General features: G+C 54.3%; 1 long non-coding RNA gene across 1 annotated transcript; it reads left to right on the top strand.

Moving 5' to 3' along the window:
- The first annotated feature begins 8,485 nt into the window (after nucleotides 1–8,485).
- Nucleotides 8,486–9,277, top strand: LOC135288576 (uncharacterized). Its single transcript, XR_010351632.1, has 3 exons — nucleotides 8,486–8,616; nucleotides 8,773–8,874; nucleotides 9,237–9,277. It is a non-coding gene; the product is annotated as an uncharacterized LOC135288576 (long non-coding RNA).
- The last annotated feature ends 4,961 nt before the right edge of the window (nucleotides 9,278–14,238 follow it).

The following is a 14,238-nucleotide window of genomic DNA, read 5'->3' as shown; positions in this document are numbered from 1 at the left end:
CCTTTTTTTAAGTTTTCCTGAGATTACAGACTGTAGCCACAGCTGAGCTGGTCTACATTGAAATGCTAAAGAAATGTTACCCTGTAGTTTCCCCATAAAGCCAACACCTGCTGGAAACAATCCTGCTGTGTATTGTTGGCCAGGGTGGTTAATAGGTTAGCTGCCAGGCTGTGGGTTTGGGCAAGTGTTAGCAGGGCTGATCTGAGAGGAGTTTGTGTCTGTCCAATATAAGAATTCACAGTGCTTCATTTATTGGCTAAGACTTCTTGATCAATAGAATTTCATATTCCCAGTTCAGACCCAAACCATCCCCTTAAGCCTTTTTTAGACCTATGATTTGGTGTCTGGGAATGTATCCATGTCTCCCAGCCTTTTAGGCTTTGCTGTATGAATGGGTAGTATTGCTGTTTAATTTTGGATCTATTAGCCTGTATCTTTACCTCCAGCATTTTCAGAGAGTACCTTGGATTTAGAAGCAACAATTGTTCATTTGTTTTTCTTACCACAGAGTGAAAGACTATATTATTTCACACATGGATCCCGTGCTATGCCATTGTTTGCTCATGTAAAGTTGTTTGTTTTAATTTTAAATGCCTGTTGTGTGACCCATTCTGTTTCGCTCCTTGTCGAGTACCCAAGGCATGGTAACAGGTTTCTTCAGATACATTGCCTGCCTTTAGGCAAGCGTTTCAGAAACCTTCAGAAACCTTACACTGGCCCCTGGTAGTATTACAAATTACACTTACTTTACTAAATTTCCCAGTACAAATGGCTGAGTATTCTGAGTACCTCAGCCCATAAGAGGATGTAGTTGTGCTGTCAGGATTCCATTCATATCTGGGTTGCCATCACACGGTCATGACATTGGGCATGATATACCCTAACAGGATGATTGTGCTCCCGGCTTCCCCTCCAACTTGATTGGTGACTATTTCTGATGGCCTGGAATAAGCCAAGAATGAAATTCAGTTCTCAAAAGCAGATCCTCTATGAGACCTGTTCCATGTACTAAGCATACCAGCAGGACAATTTATTATTCTAGTGGCACAAGAGCTGCCTGCTGGAAACAATATTCGTTGGGTCGCACTCCTGGCAGGCTCAATTCCTGTATCTCTGTGTGATGATGGTCCTCCCACCCCACCTGTGCACTGCAGAAGAAGGGAACTATCTTGTGCTAGGTTATAGTCTCCCATTTTAATTTGCATAGCACAAAAATCCTGATAGGAATCACATGAAAATGGATTCACATGCTGCTTTTTAGAAAGGTCACGGATGCGCATGGTCACTGTAGTAATCTCGTCTAAAAGAGGTTTGTGAGTTTCAAATTCACACGCCATAGAGGTCCTGCTTTCAGGTGGGACAAGAAAGGCTGGCATGGAGTCAGGTTTCCCTCAATCTTCAACTGCTCATTCATTAATCCTTAAAATAGCATAAAGTGTTTTTACATTATTATTCCCTTTTAGCCAATTAGGTCCCAAATATTTTTGAATGTTCCATCTAGCAGGATCTCGCAGGCCAAGGAGATCATGATGTCATGACAGTCACCTACTGTGGCTTGGATTCTGATCAGAAATATCGGGAAGATGATGATGGTGTGAAGCGCATCTTGGTTTCTTCTGTTCTTTCTGAGGTCCAGTTGGGGACTCCTCTTGCCTTTTGCAGAAGTCTTTTAATTCTGGAACAGTGTAGCCAAGAGGTGAACGCTTCAAGCTTTAAAGGCTGTATAAGTGATTAAAAGTACCAAATAGAGTCCTTTCCATTTTGGGATAAGAGGCTTTCCCCCAGGGGATTTGACATATACCTGGTCCCCAGGCTGGATTTGTGGAGAGGAGCATCCTCTTGCTCCTCTGCTCACAATGTGTTGATTTATTTGATGCAGTGTCCTGGTTTAGGGAAGTTTGGGAGATAACCCCCAAAGGGGCTTCTCTACAAAAGCAGATTCAATTGCCCCTCCCCCCTCCAACCGGTTCGGGAGAAAATATCTCCTTGGAGAAAAGTGGAAAGAAACCTGTTTATTAAACAATAGAAACCAAACAATATTAAACAATAAAACTTCTCACTGATCCAAGGAAAGCAAACTCAGAACAGTCCCCTCCCCGGGTTGCAGCTCGGCTCACTCAGTCTTTGATCAGTCTCTCTGGTGCTGGAAATGCTGCTGCCCAGGCCCAGCCAGGGGGGCCACAGGTGGAGCTGCCGGTGCTCTTCTGGGTGTTCAGTGCAGAGCAGGCTTGAACAGGTCCAAGAAAAAAGGAAAAAATCACAATCCGGAGAACTTCTTTGCCTCAGCTAGCTAAAACTAACTAAAAGCAAGAAAAAGGGAAAAAAGGAGCTCTGTCCGGCTGTCTGTCCATCCGCAGACAACACAGTCCAGGAGCAGGATTGTGTAGGAGTGAGAGCAGTCTGAAAACAAACTGCGCCCTTCTTCCCTCCCTTCTTCACTGTCTGGAAGAGAGTCTTAAAGGTGTAAAACTTATTATTCAGTATAAACAGAACAAGACGACTGGGGATAAAAGCATCATATAGTCAACCCAGGACAACCATACAACGCTGTTTCGCTCTGAGACTGTGTCTCCACTTCTTGCATTCTTAGAGATTAACCTTGGAACACACACTCAATTTTCTGACTACTTCTACTCCAATTAATAGCATTCCATCCCCAAAGGAAAAAGGTAACAGTGTTGAGCACATTCCCTTCCTTATCTTCACATAAGCAAAGAATAAAAGATGTTGCATTGACAGATTTAACACATGGACACACACACGATATTATACCAGACTTAATAAACTCTCTAAACCAGCTCCCAGTCCAAATTCCAGCCACATTTAATCAATGCCAGTTAGCATACCACTCCCGAACTCTGGGACTCTAACCCACCAAGGGGACGCTCGCCCCGACCCGGGACCGTGTAGGTGGGACTCCCTGTGCCACCTGTGCAAGGCACCCATCAGACTTGAACCCACATGGTGTGAATGAGCTGTGTAGGCGGGGGCCTCTGTGTATGACAAACAAGTGAGTATTGCTTTATACCACGGGTAACAAAGGAACAGACAGAACAAATGCGAGCGGTTAGTGATAAAGAGTTTTTCCATATGACATACTTCATGTCCTTGTCTGTCCCAGCATGGATCCAGGGTCTGTGGTGGCACCAGTTTCTTGCCTGTGGAATGTTCTACCTCCCCCAAGAGGAAAGAGGCAGCTGGAGGAAGAGCTTGCCAGGCTGCTCTCCATCCTTTAGCAGCAGCCCTGGCTGAGTGGAGAAGTCCCAGCCGAGCACAAATGTGCCAAGGGAACAGCCGTGCACAGGAAGGCTCGGTGGGAAGGATGATCCAGGAACCATGGGCCTGGCAGCCTGAGCTTGCTCCCAGGAAAGGCCTTGGAGCAGATCCTCCTGAGGGCCATCCCACGGCACGTGCAGGGAACCAGGGGGTCTGCTGGAGGCTGGGAAAGCTCTGCGGAGGGACAGGGACAGCTGGGGGTCCTGGCGGGGTGTTGAGGGCTCCTGTGCGGGTGTTTGGGGGGACTGGTATTGGGGGGCAGGTTGGGGAAGGAGTTGTCTGGAAGGGGAGAGGTCTAGGCTGGAATTGGAGTCAGTTTGAAGACAGCATCTGTGGTTTGGTGGAGCATTGGTTATGGAGGGCAGAAAGAATACCTGTGACTATGTCTGTTCATGGTCCTGATTATCCTGCAGGGAAGAAGAGGACTTGCATTCTTTTAGAGCTTCTATTCCTTAAGGGAATGAGGATGTTATCATCCGTTCATTGAAAACCATTTGAAAGGAAAGAATGGCCTTCTGTTCACCTCTGGGTAGTGTGATGTTTGTAAAGTGACTCCCAATGCATGACATCAAGGCACATGAGTTGCTGCTTTGAGAGGGGAAGGCAATTTCCAACTCTCATGTTCTCAGGCCATCACAATTGATTGGGGGAGTTTGCAACTTTTTTGGAACTACTTGAGTTGAGAAATGGAAAGTAAAGCTTTCCTGAAGTGAGGAGTCTTTAATGCCAGATTCTTCTGTGTCATCACGGTAAAGAGGCTTTTGTGCTGCAGGAAATTACTTTAATGAGAAAACACTTCCAGCATGTAGTACCAGCTTCTGACAGACACCAAGTGTTGCAGCAGAGCTCCAGGTGCTGCTGCCAACAGCCCCTGCAGGGAGGAGCACAGCCCCCAGTGCACGTGGGCTTTGGCTCCCTGTGGCACACAAGCCCCCCGGGGCACAGGTCTCTGGGGCAGGAGAGGGGCAGCAGCGCTGCCAGGGCTCCGGGGGTGGCAGCTCTGCTTGGGCGGGGACTCTGCCACACCTGCTGATGGCAGCGCTGCCCGGGCCCCAGGGCTCAGAGCAGCATTGGTGCCCTGGCCCACACGTTCCCTGTGCCTGTCACAGCCGCGGGTTTAGGATGGCCAGCAGCCGGGACGTGTCCCAAGGAGGCCATGCCAGCTTCCCTGGAAGGCCCTGTGCCCTTGCCAGCGCAGCTGCCTCGGCAGCCCTGGGGACTCCTTCTGCTGCCCTGAGCCCGCAGAGCAGGGCAGCGTTTGCTGATGGGCTGAGCCCTTCCTAAAGATCCTGTCGGGCTGCCTTAGACACTTGGGGCCAGGGATTCCTGCCAACCGGGGCCACTTTGGGTGGGCTGGGGGCGGCCCCAGGGCAGGTGGCAGTGTGTGCAAGGTTCCTTTGTGACACACTGCAGCACGGTCACGGTGGCATGGAATGGAGGAGTGTGTCCTTTGTGACACGTGGTGACATAGGAGCTGGGGGTGACAAGAACACTCCACAGCTTGCAGGAGCAGGCGACGGGACAGGACAGGACAGAGCGGTGCTGTGAGGAGCCCCCGCACAGCACACTCGTTCCTGTCTGACCTGGAGCTTTTCTGAGGCGTTGTTCCTGCAGCTGACCTTGAGGCCAGACCTCAGGACCTGGGGACCTGTGGCCTTCCGAGGCTTCTGTTTGGCAGTGCCCTCGAGGGCAGAGCGTGGGACTTGGTGCTCCCGAGCTTTTCCAAGGCATCTGTCCTGCTACTAGCTCCAGTCACTGACATGGAGCAGAGACCCCCAAGAGACCCTAGGATGGCCTGGGTGGAGGAGGAGGAAGAAGGCTCTGGAGCTGCCACAGCAGAGCAGACTGAAGAGGTGGTGCCATTCCATCCACCACAGGAGGGTGAGTGGCAGAGTTGGGCCGTAGGACTGGAGCCTGCAGCCAGCTTGGCCCCATCCTGTGGCATATCCCATCCCATCCCATCCCGTCCCGTCCCATCCCATCCCATCCCATCCCATCCCATCCCATCCCATCCCCTGGGGAAATGCCCATGGACAGGACAGAAGAGGGCCCAGGCAGACACCCCGCAGTGGCCGTGCTCCATCCCCCTGGGGCATCCCGGGGCTGTCCCTGCCTGGGGAGCGCAGGGCTGGGCTGTGTTCTCCGGCCTCTCCCGCAGCCCCTCAGCTCTGGCTGTGCTTGCTCTTTGCCAGATGCAGCCGTGGAGCGCACACAAGAGCAGCAATCCAGCCGTGGCCGCTTCCGCAGAACAGCGCAGGTACCTGCAGCCATGCCCACCTGGGCTGGGCCTGCTGTCCCTGCTCAGCCGAGCACCGTGTGTGGAGCACTCCATGGAACATCCCTGGCTTCTTGCCCTTCTCCTACAGCTCGTTTGCAAATTCATCAAGAGGATTCGGCAGGAAGAGACCATCACCAGGGGCACTGCGTACAGACCATACTCGCCCATCTTCCAAAGCAAGACCAGTGCTGCCCTGCTGTATATGCTTGTAGAGGAAGATTGTTACCATCCAAAGCAAGTAAGCAGCCTGTGGCCAGCGTTTCATCCTCCCAGGAACTTCTTGGCCTCCCCAGCCACACCTGCTGGTCCTTGTGAGCCTTTGAGGCCATCACAGTGTGGTGGGATGGGAAGAACATCTCTGGGGAAGCTGGGGACATTGCTCCCTCTGGCAGCTTTCCAAGTTTCACTGTGCCTTCTCCAGGTGCCCGCCATGGTGAGGTACATCCACCAGTGGCTCCTGGCCAATGATTCCGCTGAGCACAGGCTGGACATGGCCCTGCTGGATCTCACTGAAGCACTGACAAATGACGCGGTCATGACGCTCCTGCGTGTGGCCCCGTCCTGTGACAGGTAAGGGCCCAGCTGCCCAGAGGGCTCAGGGCTCCCCAGCCCATCACCCTGCACAGCCTGGCCCAGGTGTCTGAGCAGCAGAGACTTCCAGGGCCCTCTGGCTGCTCCCTTTCCCAGCCCTGGCATGTCAGCCCCCGAGCCTACTGCCGTGCTCCCTCCCTGCCCCTCAGGGCTCTGTCCCCACAGGGCTGGGCTGCCTGGCTGCTGCTGGCCAGGGGCAGAGGGCAGAGGCAGAACTGGCAGCCAGCTCAGCTCCCAGCGGTGCTGTGTCTGACACCCCCCTGAGACAGAGCTCTAACCCTGCAGAGCTGCCGCGGCCATGTGGAAAACCATCATGGGCTCAAGCAGGACTGCGGAGCTGGCACAGCTGGTGCTCCTGGATGTGCTGGGGAGCTGGCCGGAGCACAGCACGTGCACCTCCGATGGGGACAAAACGGGTGTCTTTGCCCTGGCTGTGAGTTTCTGCAAGTGGCCTTTGCTGGCCCCAAGGCTGCCTCTCCAGCAGCTCTCCATCCTCCTTCCCCCACTGCATCTCCCTGCCTCAGGCACTGGCCTGAAACCTCGCACAGGGGCAGCTTCAGGGCCACCAGGCCCCCTGCTCCCCCTGCGTCTCTCCGGGCCTCTCCCTGCCACGCTCGGGCCCTGCCGCACGGACACCTCGGCACTGAGCGCTCTCTCTGGGCCTTTGTCCTTTGCAGGCAACTCTGGTGATGTGGAAGGTCCTCCAGGTGCCCTGCATCCCACGTATAATGAAGGTGTATTTCCCACACCTGCTTGTGCACCTGCTCTTCCAAGTGTTCTTCAGCACTCTGGATATGCCAGAAGAGGTGGATACCTTCTGGAAGGGATGCCAGGAAGAACACGGCCTTGCCACCAGCCCCAACAGGTGCTCCCATCCTAGAGCTCCTGTCCCTGCCACGTGGCCTGGGAAGGAGCCAGTGCTCCCAGTGTGACCTGGGCTTTGCTCTGCACACAGGTTTGCAGTGCGGACCCTCAAGTCCCTGCTCTGCCTTCTCCGCTGTGAGGATGTGGTGGTGGCAATGGAACGCAAGGGTGCCTGGGACACGCTGCTCTGTGCTGACACCCACCACTATGCCGTGGGTCTGCTGGCCAGGTGAGACCCCCTTCTCCCCATTGCTCCAGCCACTTGTGCTCTGTGCCCAGGGTGCCCCACACAGTCCCTGTGGCTGTGGGCCAGAGGCCCTTGTCACTGAGGGATGGCCAAGCAGACTGGAAAAGGCTGGGAGAGGAGGCTGATCTGGAGCAAACAACTCCCAAATGGCCCAGGGCCCCTTGCTGGGAGGGTGGTGAGGAAAGATGTGAACTGTGTGCGTCACTCCTGGCAGAGGTTTGCCCCACTGGCTCAGGGTCTGGTTTCCTTTTTCCTCTTGTCAGAGAAATTCGCCTGTCATCCATACACTTTTGTTGTGGGATTGCATTCTACCTGCTTGGCCTGCTCAGCAAAGAGATGCCATACTGGGATTTCCCTGCCCTGGCGTTCCTTGTGGAGGTGAGCCTGAAGGCCAGCGCTGCCTGGCTGAGCTGCCTCCCAGCTCTCTGCCCTCTCGTAGCCGCAGCTGCCTGGGACGGTGCCCGTGCCCTGTGCTGCTGCCTGGGCCCAGCCCTGTGCGGTTCCGGGCTGCTGCTGGCCGGGTGCCCTGTCACTGCCCTGTGCCTTTCAGGTCCTCGAGTGCCTGGACTTGAGGGAATGCAGTGACAGTGTTCTGGAGATCATGACAAAGAACCTGCGGAGCGAGGACGGGGAGAGGCGTCACTTGGCCCTCCGAGGCCTCGTGGTGCTGGGCAAGAATCCCTTGATGGTGAGAAGGGGCCAGTGGCTGAAGCCCTGCCGGCAGTGTGGGGCTGGAAAAGGCTGTCACTTGGGCTTGGCTGGGCTTTGGGCCCGGGGCAGCTGCTCCCAGCTCTCCTGCCTCCCGCTTCAGCTGCCCGAGTGCTTCAGGACATGCTTTGGCCTCTAGGCCCTGCTGCAGCCGGGTGGCCTTTCACAAACTTGTGTTCCACACAGGCTGAAAAAATGTGGAGCCTGACTGAAAGTCTTGTGGAGCTCCTGGAGGAAAATGATAGTGACGTGATCAGGATGACCATTCTCCTACTCAGATATTTATTCCTGGATAATGGTACCCCAATACCCAGCTCCCTTGCCCTGCAGCTGGCTGAGGCGCTCCTGCCACTCTTTGACCGCGTAAGGCTCTGTGCCCACAGCCACGGCCACTGGCTGCTGCCCGGGCACTTGGTGCCCTGTGGAGATGCAGGCCTGTGCCCTGCTGGACCCGAAGCAGCTGATGCTGAGCTCTTTCGTTCTTGCTTTCATACAGGATGATAGCCAGGTGCAGCTGAGCTCCATGATGGTCTTTCAAGAGATGCTGGAGTTATTAACGGAAGATGGAAAACATGCCCTGAAGTCACCCGTGCACCACAGCCTGCTGCCACTCTACTTCCACTGCCATGATGAGAATCAGATTGTTGCTGAGGTGAGGACTTATGGCCGGCTGCTGTCTCCCTGGCAGGGGGCTGGGCTGCCTCCTGTCCTGGCGCCTTGCAGGCTGCAGCCTCCCCCAGGCTGTGGCACTGGGATGCTCCTGTGCCCTGGGCTGTGGGGCCATCTCCACGTTTCTGCTGCTCTCCAGTGTTCTCGGGAAACGCTGCTTTGTGCAGCCAAGTTCCTGAAGAGGAGGGATATAAAAAAGCTGGTGAAGGAGGAAAAACTGTGGAAGTTCAGCAAGTGCCTGGTAAGGACAACCGAGAATCCCCAACCTCAGCCTGGAGAAGGCCCCTGAGCGCGGTGCTCAGTGTGCGGGGCTGGCAGCTGTGCCCCTGCCCGCTGCTGCACCCAGAGGCCGCGCGGGCTCTTCTCCAGGCTGCTGTGGGCCCGAGCCGGGTGCCCATGGAGCCCCGGCGCGGCGGGGCTGCGGGGCGGCCCCGCGGCTCCCCGGGCAGCAGCCGGCCCTCTGCCCCCTGCGGAGCCCGGCGCCAGCGGCTGCTGGCCGCGCCTCAGGGCTGTGCGGGCAGGGGAGGCCGGGGCTGGGCGCAGGGAGCGCCCGCCACAGGGGCTGAGCCCACGCCGAGCCTTCCCTGCTGCCGCTCTCTGCAGCTGGCAGAGGACACGAGCCGAGCGGCCGAGCAGCTGCGCCGGGCCCTGCGCTACCTGGAGAGCCCCCAGGAGCCCCTGCGAGAGGCGGCCATCAGGTTCATGGGTGAGCCCCGAGGCCGGGCTCCCTCCCCGGCCCGCCGCAGCTCGGCCCCAGCCCCGCCCGCTGCCCCGGCAGCGCCATCCGGGCCCGGCGCCGTGGAGCCCCGCCTGGCCCGGGCGCTGCTGCCGCCCTCTGGCAGCCGTGCCCTTGGGCGGCAGCGTGCGGCAAGGGCCCGGGCTGAGCCCTGCCGGGCCAGCAGGGCGTGTGGCCGCAGCGCTGGCAGCGCCGCTGGCAGGGAGCTGTGCCGCTGCCGCCCTGACAGGCTCTGTGTTCACAGGGGTGGCTGGGCGGCACCTGAGGGGGCAGCCAGGAGAGCTCCTGATGATCTGCACTGGTGAGTGAGGGCAGCGGGCTGACACCAGTGGTTGGCGGGTGAAGACCTGCAAGCCCTGCCCCGGCTGTGGAGGGCTCTGCTCCCGGTGCAGAGGAAGGCTGCTCTGGGCAGAGCACACACAGATTTCAGGGCCACGTGGAGGATCCATAGCCAGCAGCTTCAGGCTGATCCCCTTGGTCCCTGCTCCCTCCTGGCCATGGCAAGAGCCGGCTGGGATGGCCCTGGCAGGGGACTCTGCTCGCATCCCCACAGGTCCAGGTTCTGACCGTGACTCTGTTCCTTTCTCTTGCAGCCCTTGAAGAAACGGCCAGTGACATCAGCCTTGGTGTCAGAAGCCTGGCCATTGAAACCTTGTGCATCCTGAGGTCAGCAGAGCGGGCTCCAATCTCCAGGTTCCAGAGGCTGCAAGATCAGCTGCGCAGGGTGTGGAAGGCTCGGCCGCGTCTCTCGCATCTCCGCAGGCTGAGCTGCTGGAGCTCAGTGGAGAACTAATCCCAGAGGCTCTTTTTGCTGGGACCCCCTGAGTAATGGGGAATTTTTTTTTTTCTTCTAAAATGTTCTCCTTTTTGTTTGCTTTTACTTTATAAATATAGAATGCGTTATAATACACAGGCTCCAGGATGTTTCTTTTGCTGCCCTGCATCCACAGGGCATAGATGAGGAGGGGGAAAATGGTGCTTGCACTCAGCCAGCTGCCCAGGCGTGCAGTGCTGCAGGGACAATGGCCAGAAGCCCCTTGGCCTGTGGTGGTTCTGCTGAAGCCTTTGTGCTGCCGGCAGAGCGGGTGGGCAGGGCCGGAGCTGCAGGGATCCCTGCTGGAGCGGTGCCTGGAGATGGCCACAAGGCCTGTGGCAGGCAGGAAGCGCCATCCGTGTCCTCCTGGCCGTGTGCTGCTGGCTGCATTGCTGAGGGCTCCCAGGTGCCTCTGGCTGGGGCTCCTCTGGAGCTCCTGTGGGGCTGCGGCGCTGCTGCTGGGAAGCTTGGCCGGGCTGGGGGAGAGCCTGAGGGGCTGGGGCACTGGGAAGCCCTGAGCAATTGGGTGTCAGAGGCCATGAGCAGCCCCCTGGCAGCCGCCTTGTTCCTGACAGCCGGCTGCTCTGGCACTTCCTCAGTGGGCGTTTGGAGGGAACCCCTGGCATCAGGTGTGGAACCCTGGTCCCGGCCTTTCAGGGCGGTGAGGCCAGGAGTTGTGGGGCTGGGCGTATGCCCTCCCTGTGCTCGAGACTGGAGCCCGCGGCCCCTCAGCCTTAGGCACTGAGCTCCAGTGCCTGCTTGCCGAGTCTTGTTCCTGTTGGTGTGGGGGAGGCCGAGCTCTCTGGCTTTAGGCAGGATTGAGCCAGAAGAGCAGCAACTCTGAGCCCAGAGGGGCTGAAGAAAGGCAAATAGAACAATTTTGGTGCCGACACCCAGGAAGGCTCTCCAAGTCCCGGGGAGATGGGTAGCCCTCGGGAAAGGAGCTCCCCACCACCAGACTTTTAAGTGGTCCTGAGACTAGACCAGTCTCCCTTGGAAAAGAGAGCCTTAATTCCAATAACGCGTAAGCAAATTAGTTATTATGAGCGCGCAAATGAGTCTCCTATCAGAGTGGCGGCTTAGAGGAGAAAGGGAGTACCCATATAAAACTTCTTTGTGCACCAAGACCCTCGTGAGGAAAGGAGGCTGTGAGTATCACGAGGTTTTGGGTCTGGGGGGCTGCTGTGTGCATGTGTGAGTGTGTGTGGAGTATCTGAGACGGGGGCTGGGCAGCCTTGGACCCCCGAAGTGAGTGGGAGCTGCCGGTACCGCGTTTGCGAGATCTCCGCCAGGAGACCGGCCGAGAAAGGAAGAAAGCAAGAAGTGAACAAGGGAGGCCCCTGGGAGGGATTGACCAAGGAAGGAAGGGAGTCCCTGGTCCAAGAACCTGTGGGAAGGTGCTTGAGCAGCAGAGAGTGACTCAGTAAGGAGACTAAGAAGAAGAGTGATTGAATTAGTTCAATTTGCTTTGAAGAGTTGATAGCTAGAGGTTTAGTATGTGATTAAATAGTGAGAAGAGGTAACCAGAAAAGTGTAAAATAAATGAAGAAAGGAAGGTAGAAATAGATTGAGAAAGAAGGAGAAAATTAATAAAGAGAAGTGGAAATAGATTGAGAAAGAGAGAAAAATAAATAGGTGTAGAACAAGTAGTTTGAGAAGGTAGTGTGACAGAGGAGTAAGTGAGGCAGTGGAACCACGGGGTGAGTGTGAGAAACCAAGATTCTCCTGCTACTGGAGTTTGGTGCCGCAAGGGATAAGTCAGGGAAAAAGTAAGTGCCTAAACCCAGGGGCTGCGGATTGTGTGAAAAATTCGCAGGAATTTGGAGGATCTGAGGACAGTGAAGGAAATTCTCAAGAAGAGAGCATTCCTCAAGACAGCCCGCTGGGGATGATGATACAGTTTTAAGATGAATGAGAATCCCGAAGGGGAAAAAGTAAGCAGAAAATGATTAAGTATTGTATGTTTGAATAGACAAAGGAAATGATCCAGAAAAATAATTTCTATTGGCCTAAGTTTGGATCATTTGAGGATTGGATTTGCCAGGCTCTAAATATATATGTGAATTCCAAAGAGCCTGTTAATCAGGAAGAGAGTGAGTATGCTGCCTTACAGATCCCTGAGGGGAGAAGTGGGTTGTTGTTCAGAAGCAAGAAGGTAAGGGTTACCCGTTGTATCCTTTATTAAGCAAAGAGCAAGCGGTCAAAAGGAACAGGCAGGAGCCGTGAGACCCATTGAATCATCTCCCACCCCCCTATGGACAACCTAAGCAGCTAGCTCAGCCTCGAGTGTCTGAGGGTCCCCCTGTGAATCCAAAGGCACCTCTTATTCAAGAGGAACCAGTGGCACACAGCACCAGAGGCAGGGGGAGGCAAGGGGAGGAGAATGATGGAGATGAGGGGGAAGAAAGGGAAAATCGATTATTACCCACTTAGAGGGGTTCCAATGGCAAATGCAGGACAGGGACCACCTATTAGTTGTGTGAGTGCTCCCATAAATACAGGGGATGTCAGGGAGTCTAAGAAGGAGATGGGCGAGATGCAGAGGACCCCGTTGGAGTGGCAAAATAGTTGGATGAGGTTTTGGCACCAAACACATATACCTGGGTGGAGTTGCAGTCTATCCTAGGAATTTTGTTTACCAGAGAAGAAAGAGAGATGATCTGACAGGCAGGGATGCGGATTTGGGACAGAGAACATCAGGGACCAGAGCGGGGTGATCAGAAATGGCCTGTGCAGGATCCAAATTGGAATAACCAGGATGTGGGACATAAGCAGAATATGAGTGATCTTTGGTGGACAATTATTCGAGGAATTTGGCAGGCAGTGCCCAGGGGGCAAAATATGGGAAAAGCTTTGAGTGAGCATCAAAGAAAGGATGAGTCCCCGGCAGCATGGTTAGAGAGATGAAAGGAGGACTTGCAATTATATTCAGGTATAGGTGCTGATTCTGCAGCTGGGCAGGTTCTTTTCAAACCTCGGTTTGTGGCGAAATCTTGGGGAGACATCAGAAAGAAGCTGGAGAAACGAGAAGATTGGCGGGACAGGGGGCTTCAGGAGTTCCTGAGAGAAGCACAAAAGGTGTATGTAAAGAGGGATGAGGAGAAGCAGAGGGCAGATGCAAGAATCTTGGTGGCAGCAGTTAAAGAAATGCAGGCAGCTTTGAATAGAGAAAAACCCTCAGGAAAGAACAAACAGCAGACATCAGGTCCTCTTTTTAGAAACCCAGGACCCACGTGCTTTTTCTGCCACAAGAAGGGACACTTCCAAAATTCTTGCCCTGCCTTTATGGGTACAGGACCCACCTGTTTTTATTGTCATAAAAAGGGACACCTACAAAAAAGTTGTAGGAAAAAGCAGCAAGATGAGGGAAATTTTCAGGAAGATTAGGGTGGTCAGGGGCTCTATTTAATGAAGGGGACTGAAACACCACCAGAAGAGCCCTTGATAAAGTTAAAAATAGGTCCCCATAGCGAAGAAATTATATTTTTAGTGGACACGGGAGATTCTAGGTCAACAGTAAGGAAATTACCACAGGGATGTAAGATAAGTCAGGAGAAAATTCCAGTAATTGGAATTAAGGGAGAGGCTTTTTCAGTTCCTGTATTTAAAGGGGTGCAAATAGAGACAGATGAGAGATTTGGAGTGAGTGACTTATTGTTGCTCCCGGAGGCTGAGAATAATTTGTTGGGCAGAGATTTAACAATAGCCTTGGGAATACAGATAAACCCCTGTGAAGGAAAACTCAAAATCTATTCTTTAAATGAAGAGGATAATCTGGAAATTAATAATACCTTTTGGCATTCAGGTGAAGTAGGGAGGTTGAACATTCCGCCCATTCAAGTTGAAATACAAAATCCAGAAATACCAATCTGAGTGAAGCAATAAACAATATCACTGGAGGGGCGGAGGGGATTAAAACAAGTAACTGAAAATTTAATATGGTAAGGAATATTAGAACCTTGCATGCCACCCCATAATACTCCCATTTTACCGGTAAATAAATCTGACAGGAGCTACAGACTGGTTCAAGATTTAAGGGCAATAAATCAAAGAAC

The sequence above is a fragment of the Passer domesticus genome, chromosome 33 (genome assembly GCF_036417665.1).
Source record: "Passer domesticus isolate bPasDom1 chromosome 33, bPasDom1.hap1, whole genome shotgun sequence".
Lineage (NCBI taxonomy): Eukaryota > Metazoa > Chordata > Aves > Passeriformes > Passeridae > Passer > Passer domesticus.
The sequence above is the reverse complement of the archived record's forward strand: the minus strand, read 5'-3'. Positions and strand labels throughout refer to the sequence as shown.